General features: G+C 37.7%; 1 protein-coding gene across 3 annotated transcripts in view; it reads right to left on the reverse strand.

Moving 5' to 3' along the window:
• The window catches only part of BBX (BBX, HMG-box containing), a 275,885-nt gene that overhangs the window by 256,462 nt on the left and 2,514 nt on the right, over nucleotides 1-16,909 (reverse strand). For 2 of the 3 annotated variants that reach the window (XM_021710057.1, XM_021710056.1), the window contains exon 2: nucleotides 15,828-15,899. The exons of the other annotated variant lie outside the window; for it this stretch is intronic. The gene's annotated coding sequence lies outside the window, so the exon portion shown is untranslated. The remainder of the gene's footprint in view (nucleotides 1-15,827; nucleotides 15,900-16,909) is intronic. 3 annotated transcript variants of the gene reach the window in all.

Consider the following 16,909-nt stretch of genomic DNA (forward strand, 5'->3'; position numbering starts at 1 on the left):
TCGTCTTCCTGCCTGCCCTGTGTCGTAAAATGGAGCTCCCCTACTGCATTACCAAGGGGAATGCAAGATTGGGGCATCTGGTCCACAGGAAGACCTGTACCACTGTCACCTTCATTCAGGTTAACTCAGAAGACAAGGGAGCTTTGGCTAAGCTGATGGAAGCCATCAGGACCAGTTACAACAACAGATATGATAAGATCTGCCGTCAATGGGGAGGCAACATCCTGGGTCCAAAATCTGTGACTCGCATCGCCAAGCTGGAGAAGGCAAAGGCTAAAGAACTGGCCACTAGCTGGGCTCGGTGGCTCAACCTGTAATCCCGCGCTTTGGGAGGCTGAAGTGAGTGGATTGCCTGAGCCCGTGGGTTCAAGACCCACCTGGGCAACTTGGCGAGACCTCATCTCTACAATAAATCAAAAATTAGCCAGGTATGGTAGCACGCACCTGTAGTTCCAGCTACTTGGAAGGTTGAGGCAGAAGGATCGCTGGAGCCCAGCAGATCGAGGCTGCAGTGGTCGGGAGCAGCCACTGCACTCGAGTCTGGGCAACAGAGTGAGACTCCAACTCAAAAAAAAAAGAACTTGCCGCTAAGTTGGGTTAAATGTACAATGTACAGTGCTGAGTGTTCTGTATATAAAAATAATAAAAATTGTCCTTCAAAAAAAATGTGGTACATATACATGATGGAATAGTACACAACCATATAGAAGGACAAAATTATGAACTTCACAGCAACTGAGTGATCTATCACAGAAACAAAGAACTGAGTATCGCATGTTCTCACTCATAAGTGGACCTCAAACAATTATCATAATACTGTAAGAAAAGGATTGGCAGTAGTGGGAAACTGCTAGAGGAGGGGGGACTGGCAGTAGTGGGAATCTGCCAGGAGGGTGCACAACTCATCAACAAGAGTACCTGCATAATGAACATTTGTATACCTAATCCTAAATTGTACCCCACATCTTTAAAATAAAAGAATTAAAAAAAAAAAGATATGCGGTCACTAAAGCCATTCCCCAGTGACGTTCTAACTAACACTCTGACCTCGTGGGCTATATCCTGATAACTTGGTAGTCTAGTCATCTAGGCTAATCTATCTCTACATGCTATCCTGCTTTAGGGGTGATTCTAGAATTTAGCTTTTCATGACCATGGATCTCTGGTCTCTGCCAGAGGCCCCAGGCTGAGCTGCACACTGTCCATACCCCTATGCAGTCAACTAATATTTATTGTGTCCCTAATAAATGGCAGGTACTTTTATAGGCACAGGAGATAAAACAATGAACAGAAATTGCCGCTATTCTGACCAGATGCCTCAAAGACTCTGTATTCATGTCTACCAACCAGCCTAATTCTGCATACTCATTTAATAGTATCTATTGAGCTCCTACCATGTCCTAGGTATGGGGATACAGCAGTAAACAAAACAAAGTCATTGACATGAAGGCTGGTGTGACACCAGTTCTGATTGCTGGTCTCCAAGCTGGGGTTCTCAAACCTCAAGACATGAATAAGATAGCCTACTTGGAATAAGAAAGTAGAAAATGTTAGAACTTTTCTTTATATTCAATTTATCTTATATTTTTTAATTTCTTTCTTTTTTTATTTATGTAGTAATCTTTACTTTGTTACCATGTTTTTTGTCTTTTAAGTTTTTAACAAAGTAATACGTTCAAATTTTTAAAAAAACAGTACAGAGAGTTTATAATGAAAAGGAACAGTTCTCTAACCTTGTCTCTACTTCCCTAAGCGATTTCTATTGTGCGATAAATATGTTAACAGCTCAGTATATATAACTTCTAAATAAATGTATACAGATCAAGAATATATGCCCAAATTCTTTTACTTACTGGAAATGCATTTTTAAAAGTCCAGAGATCATTGGCTTGGATGATTACTCATTTGGGATGAAGTGTCTAGCCCAAGTAGGGTTAGCCTGGGCGCTCAACTGGCTCAATTTCTTCTCTGATAGGTTAAGTAAGCATTTTGTGAGGATGCCTAGGTATTTGGCCATATAACCAAAGTTCAAAATTCAAAACCCTCTCAATTCCCGCCCCCGCCCCCAGTCATCTCCTATTGCCCTATTCTCACCATCCCTGTAGCCCATAGATATAAAGGCATCTTTCCTTCCTATTTCACACATGGAGTATGTGTATCACTACTATAACGTCCTGAGACCAGAGCCATTGTCTTTTTATTCTGCAAGTCCCAGAATTCCTAACCTAGCTTTATACATGATACTCAAATACATGTTGCATAAAATAAAGACAATTCAATATACAGAACCCACAATTACCAAACAGATATGCTAGAGGTCAATCTGTTACTTTACCTGAGACTGTTCCTCTTCATAAAATGATTAGTAACTCCCCTATGTGTATTTCACACATCACTGATTACTTAACACAGAAATGTGGGAATAGTAAAACTTCATTCTGTAAAACCAATAGTCACTGCTAATTGAAGATCAATTAGAAATAAATAAGTAGCATTCTGAAATTATGTCAATAAAAATATATAATCACATTTGAAAAACTAAATCAAAACTTTTCAGGAAAGGGTCTATCAAATGAAAAAAAAGCACAGATCATACTAATTCCTAAGATCTACATATAAGACTTAAAAGCCAACTAACTTATCTCAAAAACTACATACAGAATCACATTTTTAAAGTTAAGAAAAAGAAAACAACAAACAGCAAACTCATGGTCACAGTGCCCTATGCAGCAAACTCACCACGGCACACATGAGACTAGGTCCTCACATGTGTAACCTTTGAGGTCTCGTGTGATCTCATTCCTCAGGACTTTTCAAACTGCAGATCTGTATTATTCATGCAGAGATTTTATGTAGAAAATCATTAGCATAAAAGAAAACCCTCATCTTACAACAATCTGAACATGTTCTCTGGGTCTAAGCATGTATAGCACCAATTGCAATGAGAATGAGTGCTCTCATACAAAACTTAAAAAGAAGTTCATTATTACCACGAAGACTGGTAAATAAATAACAAGCCCAGAATTATTGCACTTCCATAATACCAAACAACTTGAAGACAAAAAAATAGAAGATTCATGGTTATAATATTATTCCATGTGTCTTGGTTCCTCTTTGCTGCTTTAATGCAAACATTATTGGTCATTATCAATATTGTGAGTCTGTGAAAAAAATTTTCTCAAATTAGTTTCTTCTTTATTATTTCACTTACGAACGTATTTGCTTATTATTAAAGTATCTTGATATCAAGAAGTCTGAGCACAATATTTTAGAAACAAAATATGATGTCCAGAAGTGACCAGCCAAATGAGAGTCACTAATAAAATTGGCTGAAAACACATAAATTCTGAGGTGTAATAAACACAAAAGTCACGATAAAAGACCAGGCCCAGATCACTATGCATAAAAGAGAAGGACCAAACTCAAAGGTGCACTCCAGGCCAAAGCTTACTAAACCATGAAAGAAACTGCAAATGTCAGCATTTGCAGGTTAAAACCATCCCAGAAAACCTGAAAACTGCTTGATGGAAGCATGAGCATAATTCATAATCTATACTCTCTCAAGACAGAAGAATACATTTTTACTTCTCAGGAATCCCATGTTGTGACAATAGCTTATTAATATACTCCTAATTAGTACAGTTTATTTAACTAAAAGTATTAGCTACAGTGGTTTATAATATTTTTATTGGCACGTGTTCAGACCCCTGTACATCTAGTTCAAACTTACTATTCTAACAAGTATGCTTTTTTTTAATCTTCTGAGTCAGAGTCTAACTCTGTCGCCCAGGATGGGGTGCAGCAGCATGATCACAGCCTACCACAGCTTCAACCTTCTGAACTCAGGTGATCCTTCTGCCTCAGCCTCCCAAGTAGATGGGACTACAGGGGTGTGCCAACACACTCAGCTAATTTTTTGATTTATTATAGAGATGAGGCCTCACCAAGTTGCCCAGGCTGATATCAAACCTCTGGGCTTAGGCAATCCTCTCACATCCGCCTCCCAAAGTGCTAGGATTACAGGCATGAGCCACCGTGCCCAGACTATTCTATGTATGCTCTTTTTTTTTTTTTTTAGTTGGAATCTCACTCTGTCGCCCAGACTGGAGTATAGTGGCACACTCATGGCCACCGCAGCCTCAACCTGCTGGGCTCAGGTGACCCTTCCACCTGAGTCTTCCAAGAAGCTGGAACTACAGGCATGCACCACCACACCTGGCTAATTTTTTTTATTTATTGTAGAGATGACACTCACCAAGTTGTCTAGGCTGGTCTCGAATTCATAGGCAGACCTCTCATCTCAGTCTCCCATTATTTGGTATATGTGAAATCATATTTGAGATATTTTATAGTCAAACACTTCCCTTTGGTTCAAAAATGTTGTCATTACAGACTGTGACATTAACAACAATAAATGAAAAGGAGGTCCAAAACACTTGACTGAAATATAACTTTAATATAAGTTTAAAGCTTGGATGGTCATCGGGCTCACACCTGTAATCCCTGTACTTTGGGAGGCCAAGGTAAGAGAATTGCTTGAGTTCAAGAGTTCAAAATCAGCCTAAGAAATATAGCGAGATCCCATCTCTACAAAAATTTTAAAACTGGCTGGGCACTACTTAGAAGACTGAGGCAGAAGGTTCGCCTGAGCCCAGGAGTCAAAGTTGCCATGAACCATGCTAGTGCCACAGTACTCCAGCCTGCGCAAAACCCAAACTCAAAAAAAAAAAAAAAAAATTAAAGTTTAAAGCTTTATCCAAAAAATGTAAATGACCTTTTAAAGACAGCAGAAGCCAAGAGGATGCACTAATATTTAAATAAAAGCAAAATTAGGGTTATAAATGTGATTTTTAAAATTCATTCTACTACTTGGACCAAATTAGCTTTACAAACTGAATGGCAAATAGGGCAAACACAGTGCTACAGCAAAAGTTTACTCCTTTCTTCAAGATCTAGCTCCTTTACTGGAATTGGTCAGTTTTTCACTGATATTTACTCAGCACTATTTTACACAACTATCAGAACAATTACCACAGACTAACTTATATAGTAGATATTTACATCCACTGGCCTTTTACAGCCAACAGAACATGTTTGCTTTGAGGACAAGGGCTGTTTCACATTCATCTTTATATCCCCAAAGTCTAAGTCAACACAATATGCTGTAGGCACTCAATCCACGAACACTGAATTACATTGATAATAGCTTTTGCCACCTCAGTCTCACCAACACTAGACCAAATTATTTAATGGGGAAAATGTTCTTTAGATATGACCCCAGAAAACAAGTAGAAAGAAAGGTATCAAATGCAATAAAATGTAAAACTAATTTCAGTTTATCAATTGAGATGAATGAGAACAGTATAAAAGTGCTGTATTGAGGTAAAGCAGCATTCGGCTGAAACATTCAAGAAGAGCACACTCCTAATAAGATCATTATCCGCAAAAGCTACCTTTACTAAAATAAACATTTACATGTTTCATGAACCAGGGGGGAAAAAGCCACTTCAGAAAAAAAAAAAACAATGACAAACTTTTAATCTTCTGTCTTTGAATTAGGTTCTGGCTTTGCTGAATTTGCAAAGATAAAAGAATTTAATTGAAGATGAATCGGGTTATTAGTACAAAAAAAGCAACATGTTACACTGTATTTTCTACTTGTATATAAATGTGCAATTTATAAAATCTCTTCTACTTAGCACAGCAGAAATAAGTTTTGTTAGGTAAAATAAATCAAAAGTACCCTTAAACCACTTCCAAAACTGATGAATTAGAACTTTTGACTGACCCTGTATCTGATTCATGTTTGATCAGATACTCTGAAGGGAAGACCATGAATCTGCTTATTAATTTTTCCACTAATATTGAATTTCCGTTCAAAGCAAATGTCAGAACTATTTTATAACACTATCCATGATACATTGTTAAATTCCTTTAGTAAAATATATTCACCGAGTAAGCATTAAAAAGTTCCAGAGAACAACCATCACAAAATACTCAGCTAGGCAATCTCAACTTTTCATGAAATCATGAATAATTTCTACTAATATAGCAGATAAATTAATAAATATTAAAAATAACAGTTGTTATAAACATTTTTATACTAGAAATACCAACTAGAAAGAAAGTTGACTAAGAGTAAATTATAAACTAAGTTTATAAACAAAGGCTTAGTCTTTGACAGTGATCTTACTGATGAAAATTTACAACAGGCTCCAAGTCAGAGACTTTTTTACCTAACTCCTTTAAAAGTGATCAAGAAAGTGATCAAGAACAGAGTACCAATCTTATCACCTCAGAATGAAGATTTCTCTTTGGGAGAAAGAAAAAAATGGAGAATTATTGGCTGAGCGTTGCCCCAAACCTTTCGTTTCTAACTTCTTGGAATGTAGCCCTAATGGCAGGTAAATATAGAAAAAGCCCCAGGAGATCATGGCACTGCAGACAGGCAGTCTAAGCCTGGCATATCACTCACTAGCTGGGCAACCTCAGGCAAGTTATTCAACTTGAGACATAGTTTCCTCGCCATTAAAATAGGGTGCTTCTAATCGGAAACTCGTTTTGAAAAATGAACAAAGTAGTAAAAATAAAACTGCACCACATGAGGAGGTCCTTAGTCTAGAATATCTTTCTCCCTTCCTTTCAGTGGAAAATACTATTTGGGAAACTCTTCTAAAAACCACATTCGACTTTCTCTGAATTATAAATGAAACGGTGTAGTCATTCTATCAACCTAAACAATGAAAAATGTTGCGATAAGGAGTTGACTTCAATTTGTTTCATAAAAACAACAGGTGCCTTTATTTCACATAGTCCTGATAAAGGTTCCTCATAATCCCTGTATTTCTATGTAAGAAATAGAAATTTCTATTTCTATTTTTCTTACATAGGGACTTGTATAAGTCTCAAACTCATTTATCAACAATTTTATTATATAGGCAATGATAAATACCAAAAGGACTTAAAAACTACACATGAATCTTTCAAATCAAACAGATACAATGCAAAGAAAGTTACACTCAATATTCCCATTATAAGACATCTGTAGGCAGTATCACAGATGTACATTACTGAATACAACAGACTGAGGGACTAGAAGAAGAGATGACACACAGAGACAGAAGGAGGAAGGAGAGGGGAAGAGAGGGAAAGAAGGGAGGGAAGAAAGAAAATGATAATTTCAGTAACTCAAAAGATAATCAAAATCTGACAGCTGGATATAGAGAATTATTTTCTCATTTTGTTCCATGCTCCACCACATTCCCTTTGCAGTCAATGAGAACTCTACACTTGGGTGAGTTTTGAGAGGTACACCAAAAGCTGAACAACAACTCGGCATTTTTTTAATATTAAAATAATCAGCATTGCTAATAAGACTCCCACTGAATTACTCAATCTGTGGCTTTCCTACACCAAGAAATGCAGTCATGTAAATAAATAATGAGAGTCGTATCAATAAATTATTTTTTTAGCATTAACAGTATCACTGTATACCAAAGACTGATTTAAGTTTTACCACAACAGAAAGTCAGATAAAGCTATTACTTTATTACCAGGCTGTCATATAGACTCGTTCCCATGATATGCTTCTCACTTTTCTATAGTGGTTTTATAGGAAATTATAAGTAAAAGGCAAGATCTTAACATTTCATAATTAATTATTGAAAATAAAGGTTTTTAAAACCTCCATAAAACAATACGACCTGAAAACATTCTCACCTGAAAATAGACTAAGTTTGCAGAAAACACTTTCTATTTCTATTTTTCTGATAGATGGAAAGAAACATGTATAAGTGGCAAGCAACAGAATAAAAGAACTATAACCCCTTAATGAAACCTCTAGTAACAGTAATCTATAATGAAAGTAGCCTGAATTTTGTTCAACATTATATAAGAAACATCCAACAAGGAAGGGTTTCAAATCTTATGCAGATTTCAGTATCTGCTTATTTAATAAAATTAAAAACTACAACAACAAAGGAATCATAATGTCAAAACAGAATATATGAGGTTTATGGAAAGGTGAACTAACCAGCCTCTGTGTTTAAGCTTTTCTTACCCAGAAGCCTTTCACTCTGCTCATCATAGGAATTCCAAAAGCTGTGAACTACCACCATTTTGCTTACCTGACTTTATATCCTCTTATGCCTTTACACCCTTACATTTGGAGCCACAGGGTTTCAACAGACAGTTTGAGGTAATATATAATGTTAAGAAATCTTCCATGATTTGCCAGTTTATGATGAACTCAAAATGTTCAATGATCAGTGGTCAAAATTAGCAAAAAAAATTTCACTGAGTTAAATGGGTACGAATATCAGACGAACTCACTATGCAGACTAATAAGTTAATGCAATAGGATCACAATCCCTTACTGAAAACCTTCAAGTCCCAACATGCTTCAGGATTCAGATTTTTGTGACAAAAGGTAAAACGGTGCAGATAGCATACATTATGTAACATTCCTAGCTAGATCTAGGATAACACTTCACACTCAATCAATCAATATTATTATTCCTACAGCAAAATAAATGAATACAGGTGCCAAGCAAGTGGCTGCAGTGAGTTGGGGCCAGGAGTTTGAGATCAGCCTGGGCAACACAGTGAGACTCTCATCTCTAAAAAATAAAAATGAATACATTTTAAAATAAAAATAAAGTTTTGAAATGTGAATATTATTTCTAAGTGGACTTGAAAACTACTTTAATCAGTCCCAAAACAGTTTAGGTTAAGTTTTGCTACCAAATGAGTTTTGGAGAGAAAAAAACTTTTAGTTTTTCAGAGCTTTTTAAAGTTTGCAAATCTAGCTCCAATACCACCACACATCAAAGTGCAAAGGCATTTTCAAAATATACAGCACGAACCAACTCTCAAAGATGTGAACGTACATTTGCACGCCCAATCACTTCAGTTAGTTCACGTGTCTAGCATACATCGTCACTTGTGTGCATCCTCTAGAAGTGGTTGTGCTTTTGTGTATTTTACTGTACAGTAATGTATAGAGCATAGCACTACAGTATCTTTATTCAAGCACAGGATGTCCAGAAGCAAGCACAAAAGCAGTGATGATATAGCTGGTACGGTGTAGCTGCCTATGTTCGTTGGGTACCTAGACTAACTTTGTTAGACTTATGAACAAATTGGACTTATGAATGTGCTCTCAGAACAGAACTCGTTCATATGTAGGGGACTTACTATACGAAGCTTATTAATTTATTGGCAATCAAAATATTATAGCAAATTACAACGTAAGCAAAGTAGCAAGATGCCCCTGGCAAATATAAACTTAAGAATTAAGAAATAGGGCCGGGCTCGGTGCCTCAGCCTATAATCCCAGTACTTTGGGAGGCCAAAGTGAGTGGATTGCCTGAGCCCATGGGTTCGAGACCAGTCCAGGGAACTTGGCGAGACCTTGTCTCTACAATATATCAAAAATTAGCCAGGTGTGGTAGTGTGTGCCTGTAGTTCCAGCTACTTGGAAGACTGAGGCAGAAGGATTGTCAGAGCCCAGCAGGTCGACGCTGGGGTGGCCATGAGTGTGCCACTGCACTCCAGCCTAGGCGACAGAGATTCCAACTCAAAAAAAAAAAGCAAAGAAATAAAAAAGTTATTTTCAATTTATTCAAATAAATTAAATGATTGTTGAGACTTCTTCAAAAAATATCTATGTTAGAGGCCAGGTATATTTGTGTAAGACAGTATTGTTTGAGAACCCTGATACCAGTAGTCTTCTGCACTTTCTTCACGTTTTTCCTAGCTGACAGTTTTCACAGTATTTGAGATTTCAAGGATTTGGTGACTTTCCCATTTATCTTCTCCTTAGCTTGCTCCTCTTTTTTCAAGTGCCTATTTTGTGCAATGTAATTTGTTAAGCACTACATATGTGACACTCCTCAATCTTCATGCTTTGAAACAAGGGTAAGTTTTAATTGTTTATGAGGAGTGTACTGAGTAATTATGGTAACATCATTTTTCTTTGCATTCTGATATGCTTTCTTGATTTTAAAAAAAGGGAGTGGCCTGATCACACTACTTATAAAACCCACAGCAAAATTCTATCTATGTCTATTAACTAGGGAAATAATAATGTCCCATGTGTAAACATCAGTCACATGTGTCTTGATGGAAGAAGGTTTGAGAACTGATGCTGTAAGACATTCTAATATGTATCAAAGTCACCAGAGAGAATGCCTAGTGCTATCAACTAACTACCTTGAAATATGAAAAGAGCCATTCTCCTGTCCCAAGCTATACCTTTCTAAAGAGGAGGGAAAATCGTTCCCCAAACCTGAAGGAGCACTGGACTTTGCTTTACTTTTCTCCCCTGGTGATTCTTATTACTTCTTTCCCTAACAGATTACTTGTTCTCACATCTAGTTAAAAAACATGCCTGTGTTTCATGATGACCAGAGCTGAGAATCATACTAGATAAGTGAAAAACTACAAGGCACAATTTTGAGAAATTTCAAACAGTAGAGGTGGGGGTGAGGGGTGATGTAACAAACAGATATTATATCTTGAGTGCTGACACACATACATTATTGTCTTGTATAATTCTCACACTACTGCATGGCAAATATCAATATGCCCATTTTTACACATACAAGAACAAAAGTTTAAGAGATGTCAGGTGGCATGCTCAAAGTTCCTCAGCTAATAACAAGCAACAGAGAGGCAGCAGGACTGAAACGTAGAGCTCTTGGCTACAAAGCCTCTGCTCCTTTTACCACACCTGCTAACACAGGAGTAGCTACAGAGAGGGACGCAGGCCTTCTCAGGGTTGCAAACATGCTGACTGAAATACAACCAAAGAATGGTGACGCCGCAAGAGGCCTCAGTAGCTCATGAATTCCAGTCCGCATTTGAGCATGACTTCCATGCAATCTTTAGCCATCTGTCCTTTATATCAGAGTTTCTCAAAGTAACTCAGAGGACCTCCCACCTGCTTCAGACTCCCCTGCTATCCTGGCCACAATTCAGATTCCTTGGCCCTGTCCCCTGAAACACTGAATCAGGATGCACAAGGATGAGGCCCGGGAGCTCCATCTCTAGCAAGCTCTCTAGGTGGGTGTTTTTCAAATTGTAAGTCATAAAATCAATTTAGTGAATGATACCCAGTATTCTTTGTTTAATACTCTGGACAAATTAGACTCATAAAGACTAGATAGAAACGAAATTATCAGTGGGCACTGCACTTCGCACTCTTTCAGGAAACTTTTGTTTCAGTTATTTTTTGTGGATAAAAGGTATTTTTTATGGTACAGCTCAGTCAAAAACATCTGAAAAATATAGCTGTTTTAGATCATTTTTATCTTATTTCTTGCTTAAGATAAGTCATTTGCCTTTTATTTAACTGCTTCTTTTACAAAAAAATACAACTTTGCATGTTCTTTTTAGGATCTCGGTTACTCCATCCCAGAAGCTTCTGTTTTATTCTCTGACCTTTTCATCCGAGGACTATTAGTTTAATTATTTAACCAGAATTTTTAAATGTTTTTAATTTTTTTAAGATTTCAAAAAATCCAATTCATTACAAATTTTTACTTTGTACTTTACACAACTTCCTCACTATCTGCAGTTATTTCACTATATAGATTCTAGACCTGATTCACAAATTTTAACTTATTAAGTTTATATTTTTGTAGGTGTGTCAATGCTTCATGATCTATATTTAATCCTTTAAGTCTTTCATTCCCTCATTCTCTTATCTTCTCTCTATTTATATATATACCTTTAGATAAAATTATTTACTGGCTTGCCTTCTTTTGCGTTCCCTCGTGTAACTGGCACTTACTTCAATTCTTACCTTATCTTTTTCTTTGAAAGAAAAAAATGAAAACAATCCCTATTAATACGTGAGGATTTTCTGGGTATATCTTTACAATCTTAAAATAATATACTGGCATTTCAAGGAACTGCAATTGCCTTCTAAAGGATACTATGATCATGTATGAATGTTGAGTAAAGTTGTAATCAAAAAGTGCTTTTCTCAGGTATGACTTAAAATACAGAAATATCTGTAATTCGTTGTGGTATGTGATGACTGCCCTTGAGGTAGTGCAAACCCACTGACAGTTACAGAATCTTCAAGCTGGAAGAATCCACAGCCCTTATTTACTCCATTCAGAACAGTGTTTCTCAAAGTATAGCCTGAGGACTACCTGCATCTGATTTACCTGGGGCAGGTGATAAAAATAAAGCAGTAAAATTACAATGTTCTTACTGAGGTTGGGTTTGTTTCCATTTCACAGTGAGAGGAAAGAATCTGACTAAAAATATAGTAGATATAGCACTTAGACCTACTTTAAAAAGTGCCCTCAGTGGTGAAGTGTTAAAAAATGAGGTGGACTTCAAACTACAAATTCAAGAAAAGTGTCTTCTTCTAAAGTTAAGCAACAGCCTAAGTATAAATCTTAAAACACAGGTATGTCACATTGGTGGTGATGCAGCATGTCAAAATTAATGCCTAAATTTACAAATTCAGAGCACTTATATATCACAATTATAAACATTTTCTGTACTTCTGTAAGACACTAATAATAATTTCAGGAACTTTCTTTAGTACAGTAAAAACAGGCATATCTGTAATGAGACTATTTTCAAAAAGTTTTTTAAAATAGTGTCGAATCTTTATTTCTATAAAAGATTCCAAAATAAAAGAAATTGATATTCATGATAAGATCTACTTAATAATACAGCCCTTGCTTTCACCCATGCTCTTTATGAAATGCAGGAAAACGTATCTTTGTGTGCACTGGTTAATGACTAATAATGAGAAATTGGTTGTAATTTTATTGAAAAGTATGGCTTTATAAATACTTTAGCCGCTAAAGTAGATTTTCACGAATTGAGTAACATTATTTTCAGACCTGTAGTTTCTTCACTTTTTTTTTTTTTTACTACATATAGAAAACATTATCAACTACACAGTTACTTACAGCAAAAGCCAACCATAATGATAGTGCATTCCAGCTTTCACTCAAAGCTATGGTCTAAATTCATTATCTAAACAAATCTGTTTTAGTGGATTACATATAAAGATCAGATATATAAGGTCAAAGGTGTAATATGCACTTTTCAAAATTTTTTGAAAGCACAGTTATTGCACAAACTCCTTTTTTTTTTTTTTTTTTGAGTTGGAATCTAACTCTGTCGCGCAGACTGGAGTGCAGTGGCATGATCATGGCCACCGCAGCCTCGACCCGCTGGGCTCAAGCAATCCTTCCACCTCAGCCTTCCAAGTAGCTGGAACTACAGGCACACACCACCATGTGTGGCTAATTTTTTTTTTTTTTTTTTGGTAAAGATGAGGTCTTGCCAAGTTGCCCAGGCTGCCCATGGGCTCAGGCAATCCTCTCACCTCAGTCTGCCAAAGTGCTGGGATTATAGACGTGAGCCATTGCGACTGGCCTTGCACAAACTCTTAAACCTGGAACTTTTTTTTTAAAAATGAACACAAAAATCAAGATGAATTTTTAAAAGTCTAAAAAATTACAGCTGTTTAAAAATACCCAAGTCTCTTGTGGAAGATTCCTCCTAAAATCAGAGTACCTCCAAAGATATAACACTAGGAAACAACATAGATAAGTTACCTTTTCAAGAGCTAGCATTAAATGTGAAATGCAGATTAAGGCTTCAGTTTCAGAACTTGATAAAGATATGAAGAATAATAAAATGGGAAGTATGGAAACTCGTGGAGATGGATAAGCAAAAACTTCTTTAAATTCTTATTTTGATAAGTAAGCTTCATATCTAATAAATACATTTTAGATGCAAATAACTGGTAATTCATTGTCAAAGTAACTTTTTTAGATCACTATTACGAGATTTACACTATCAAAACTACTTCACTGACTTCAAAGACCAAAACTTTTCTTGAAAATATTGTTTTAATGAAGCAGTCATTTACTATCTCAAAGAAACACAAGCGCTTATCAGACTGCTTTCATTCTAGATATTACTAACTCCCATGTTAATTTTGGAATTGCTCAAATATATTTCCAAGAGAAAAGAAGTAATATTAAAAGTTTGCTGCAGCAGCCAGGCAGGGTAGCTCACACCTGTAATCCTAGCACTGGAAGGCTAAAGTGAGACTGCTTGAGCCCAAGAGTGTGAGACCAGCCTGAGCAGCACATTGAGATCTCATCTCTAGAAAAAATTTAAAAATTAGCCAGGCATAGTGACATGTACCTGCAGTCCTGGCTACTAAGGAGCATAAGGAGGGTAGATTGTTTGAGCACAGGAGGTTAAGGCTGTGGTGAGCTGTGATCATGCCACTGCACTTCAGCCTAGGCGAAAGAGATAGACCCTAACTCAAAAAAAAAAAGTTTGCTGCAGTGAACAAAATAATATGCCTTACATGTATAAACATGGTGTTCTTTAGTAATCAGGAACGCATTCTGAATATTCTTGCCATATGTTCAAAAATGAAAAACTTTTCTTTCAAACAAGCTTTAAAAAAAAAATCAAAGACACCAAAATTCACAAATTTTGGTGCGCACTAACTGCATCTTACAGAACCATCTCAGGCCAACCATTCCAATTGGCCTGTTGTGTGTGTGTGAGGTATTCTGAGCTCTCCCAGTGAATGAACCACCTAATTATCAGCGGTAATGTAATATTTACATTCCTTAAAAAAATGATAGACACAGAACTTACATAGATCATCTAAAGTCCTCAGTAATATAAAAGTATATTTTGTTACCGGAGAGACTACCAGAAAGGTCTGATCTTAAACTCAATTCCTCCTAACAGTAAAACAACAATTTTGTCAATGTATTCAACTCCAGCAATCTAGGAAACAAAACAGAGGAGACACCTTAATTTTCTTTCGTGCAAAAGTGAGTTCAAGTTCATTTTCATTCACAATATACAATCTCTAAATTCACTGCGGTAATATTACAAAGTATTACAGCTGATTTACACAGTTGAGTACAACTAGTTTTCTTAACATATCAGCCACTGGGGTACCTGGGGTGTTCCTTTACAATGCAGGGGCAAACTTACAAGTTGTTTTTCTGCAGTTTGGGTTTACCATACTGCTTTTAAATGCCCTATAAACCCTCAGTTTTCAGCTATACTGTTAAGTCTCACAAACAAATGCTTGAGACACTATGCCACACGCATTTTGCAGATTTTTGCATTTAGGAAGCATATATCTGAAAAAGGCCCTTAACAGATCTCAAAGTCACTGTTTGTTGTATATACAAACTACCAAAATGTTCCTAATTTATCCAAATACATAAATTATGAAGGAAATTATAATCAATTTTGAGCCAAACTAGTGCACTAAATGCTAGATTTACTACACTCACCAAACCACATTTCCTCACCATAAAGGTAACTGTTAATCTGAAGCCACAGGTTACTCATGAAAGAGGACCTGGGAAAGAGTTAGCAAATGTCAGGCACGATAATTAGAGAGGCCTTCTGCACAATGCCTCCTTGGGTTTTTAATAATTCTCTCCACTCATACGCTGCAATCTTTCTATAGTATTGTCCACCATTAAATTTATTAGACTTTCAACTCTATGTAAAATTTCATTGTCAATTAAAATGCCCATTTGAAAATAAGTTTTGAAATGACAATTACTTGCACAAAAACATGAAATGATCATTTACACGATCTTAATAATAATAATAATAGCCCACAGCTGAACTGCAAACACTAAGAATTATCAATTGACTTCTGTTGTGGGAAACTCGGTGAGGCAAGGTTTCTGGGGTGTTGCAACCCCAATAAAGCATCATCCTATGTGAACAATGAAGACCCTATGTTATTACTAATGGTCATCCAGCTTCCCCGTGTGAAGAGTTCGCATACTTACCCAGGAAGGCAAACGGAAAGTACACAGGGAGGAAGATGAACTGCGGCAAAGCCTTTGTCATATGATAGTGACCTATAAAGTATCAAATAAAGGTACATCATCAGTATGGTAGGGCTTTACAATAGTAGAGTCCCAAGTCCTGTAACACCTATGAAGAAAGGGAACCAAAACCCAGGAGTCCAGTTCCCCACTAGCCCCTCCCCTTTCTCCACCCTCCCGACTGGAGAACTGTGGGGGCAGGAAAGGCAAAGAAACTCCCCGTATTCAAAGGGCAGAGGCTGAGGGGCAGCCCAGCTGGCATTCCAGGGTGTCTCCAGCACCCTTGCTTCCTACTCCCCGTATGTACAAAGCAGAAAGTTGATCCATTCTGCAAACGCAAAACCCACACTGTGATCATTCATCAACTTGCACAAGTGATCACCGCCCCCAGGACAAATACACCAGGAACCAAATCATAGCGATCGATTGGCAGCCCGAGCCTCGCCTTGCCCAGGAGCCGGCGGGAGGTGCCACCGCGGCCCCAGCGAGTCCAGGTATCGCAGCCCTCAGCCTTGCAGACCTGGGCGGCCACAACCTTCTCCCAAACACCCGGCCCAGGTCGCAATCCTGAGATTGGAGCTCGGAACCACCGGGGAAAACACATTCGCCAAAGCCCACGGCGGCAAGTGCAGGGCCACCAGGTCTGCGAGGTCGGGGTGGGGGGAGCTAGGAAACGGGGAGGGAGAGAGGGAGGGAGTGAGGGATCCCACCCCGGCTTTGTTGCTGGTCACCATCAAGTTTGCATCTTGGTACAAAATGTCGATCTTAAAGGCTGACAAGACAGAGGCAGAGGGAGAAAGAGAAAGGGAATAGAGTCCATCTTGCTTTGGGGAAGAGGGGGGAGAAAAAAAATGAAGTGCAAATCCCATACTCCGGCCGTAAAAGTCTGCAAAACACCTTTCCGTAACGGAGGAGCAACGGGTGGGGTGTCCCCGAGCCCGTGACTGCTCGAACTGGCGGCGGTCTGGACAGAGAACGCCTCCCTCTCCTCCTCTTCCTCCTCCTTCTCCTCCTCCTTCTCCCTCTCCTCCTCCTCCTCCTCC

Source organism: Carlito syrichta, unplaced genomic scaffold (assembly GCF_000164805.1).
Source record: "Carlito syrichta isolate Samal-C Ts95f unplaced genomic scaffold, Tarsius_syrichta-2.0.1 Scaffold287976, whole genome shotgun sequence".
Classification (NCBI taxonomy): domain Eukaryota; kingdom Metazoa; phylum Chordata; class Mammalia; order Primates; family Tarsiidae; genus Carlito; species Carlito syrichta.